The following is a 2500-nucleotide window of genomic DNA, read 5'->3' on the forward strand; positions in this document are numbered from 1 at the left end:
GAGGAGTTTCTACATGAAGAACAGAAGAGACTTTTCATATTTCTGTCTCTGTGTGTCTCTGCAGATCCTCCTACAGCATCAGTGATCCAGAAACACTCGCCTTCTCCAGAGGTGGTGTGTCACGCTACAGGTTTCTTCCCCAAAGAGGTGATGATCTCCTGGAGGAAGTGCGGAGAGGGCGTGAACGAGGGCGTGGAGCTCAGAGAGCGTTACCCAACCAGGATGGAAGCTTCCAGAAGAGAAGCATTCTGAAAGTCCCCACTGAGGAGCTACAGAAACACACCTACACCTGCATTGATTCAGCACAGCAGCTTGAAGGAGGAGTTAGTGCTAGAAGTACCAAAGGTCTGATCAACTCCACATACAGTATAAACAATAAATCTGATTTCCTGATGCAGCAGATAATAAAGACTCTGTGCTGATTTAACAGGTGGAGGACTGATGCCTATCATCGTTGGTGTTCTCGTGGCTCTCGTTGTTCTCGTTGCCGTTGTTGCTGGAATTATGGTCTGGAAGAAGAAGAACTCTGGTGAGAGGAGGAAGGAGGCAGATGTGAAGTTTTCAGAGAACAGATTTACACTTTCTAATTCTTGAAGGAGATTTGATGAATATTTTGCTTGTTTTTAATCTGAACTGATAAACTGATAAATAACTGTCTGTCCATCATCTGTGTTTCAGGCTTCAAACGTGCTCCATCTTCTGAAGGAGATTCTTCCTCTGACAAGTCTTAAAGTGTGACTGTGTGTCTTCCTGCTGAACTGAGAGAGTAAGACATGATGATGTTTACAGTGTCATATGGAATAAAAATCTGTGTGTGGACTGAAAATCCAGCAGAAAAACCTGAGCTCACATTAAATCTCAGCTCAGAGCTGATCCTGTTTCTTTCTCTGTTTTTCTAGGAGAGACCAGGAGATGGAGATGAGGACCACACACACACACACACACACACACACATTATTCAGAGGGTATCTTGGTGTATGATGTTCTTCCTGTGTTGGATGGAGGAGCTTTTTCTTGTAAATCTCTTGTTCTTGGTGTAAAATGGGATTATTAGGATTGTTGGGGTTTTATTTTTTTACTCTGTAGGTTTCTCAGCTGATTTCCTTTTAATCTTTAATTTAATTGAGATTTTCACAATCTGGATTTCTAGAATGTTTTGAATTTGAAGTTTTAAAGATGTAAAATACAGAAACATTAGCTAAATGAATTTATTCACTCAGGCTGTTCTGTAAGATTGTGTATTTTATTAGCTTCTGTATGATCAGACATTTTAACACACACACACACACCTCACACACACACACACACACACACATCACACACACACCTCACACACACACACACATACACACACATTCACACACACACCTCACACACACACACACATACACACACATTCACACACACACCTCACACACACACACACACACACTCTCACACACACACACACACACACATCACACACACACACATACACGTTATAATCAGTAATCAGTCTTCATCTGTTCTTTCTCTTTAAAATGGGTTTAGTCTTTAATTCACACACTTTTACTGCTTTGTGTCTCTTTTCTGTTTAAATTTGTTCAGCTTGAGAATATTAACATGCTGAAGACAAGAGCTAACAAATTATCATAATGCTATAAGAAATAAACTACACAAAATCCCCTGCTTGTGTGTGTGTTTACTGTAATGAAGAAAATAGAATGAGAGAAGAATGTAAAAATAAAAGAATAACAGTTTTAGAAGAGAAATGAGATGGAGTTGACCTGCTGTCTGAGTGGGCGGGGCTTACTCTCTCTCTGACCAATGGTGAGGGTCAGTGAGCTGGTGTATGTGGAAGAGGGTAGAAGATTTTTCCTTTCAGAGTGTTTTCCTGCCCTGTGATGCAGCATGAGCAGCATGTTGGTGATCTTCATCCTCCACAGCTGGTATCTCTCTATGATGAGGAGCTGGATGCTGGGAGAGACTCGTCTATTTAAATATACAGCAAAGAGGAACAATGGAGATTCATTCATCTTTAAAACTAAAGTCTACCTGCATGCTTCATGCTCACAGAGCAGCAGTGCTCACAGTTTTTAGGCTTGTATTTGTTGAAATGTGATTTATTCCCTCACTCATCATACTCTACACACATTTATGTGACATTACACTTGTAGTCATACTCCTGAGTACTAACTTCAACTGAAAACACCACTTCTGTTTTAGAAAAATATATTTTATTACTGTACTGTAGACTTTTAATATTATATTACACTTAATATAAATCAAACATCCCACTGAGTAACTGCTGCAACCTTCAATAAGTTAAAATCTCTATATTTCTATAATAATATGATTTATTACTGATTATTATGATTAATTCATGATTATTATGATTAATTACTGTTCTTTTAATAGTTTTATGTAATATTACAGGTCTTTAAGTCACACATGGCAATGACATAGGCTACTTAGGGGGTGTGGTTTATCACCTATCAGGTGTAAAGCTAGCTGTCTCTCA

At 39.0% G+C, this 2500-nt stretch overlaps 2 long non-coding RNA genes across 2 annotated transcripts; one reads left to right on the top strand and one right to left on the bottom strand.

Moving 5' to 3' along the window:
- The first annotated feature begins 377 nt into the window (after positions 1–377).
- On the top strand, positions 378–954 carry LOC131343575 (uncharacterized). The gene is made up of 3 exons (XR_009203150.1): positions 378–529; positions 679–766; positions 900–954. It is a non-coding gene; the product is annotated as an uncharacterized LOC131343575 (long non-coding RNA).
- Positions 955–1065: 111 nt separating this feature from the next.
- LOC131343576 (uncharacterized) lies at positions 1066–1651 on the bottom strand. The gene is made up of 2 exons (XR_009203151.1): positions 1410–1651; positions 1066–1289 (listed from the first exon to the last, which is right to left on the bottom strand). It is a non-coding gene; the product is annotated as an uncharacterized LOC131343576 (long non-coding RNA).
- Positions 1652–2500: the final 849 nt, after the last annotated feature.

The sequence above is a fragment of the Hemibagrus wyckioides genome, linkage group LG22 (genome assembly GCF_019097595.1).
Source record: "Hemibagrus wyckioides isolate EC202008001 linkage group LG22, SWU_Hwy_1.0, whole genome shotgun sequence".
Classification (NCBI taxonomy): Eukaryota; Metazoa; Chordata; class Actinopteri; order Siluriformes; family Bagridae; genus Hemibagrus; species Hemibagrus wyckioides.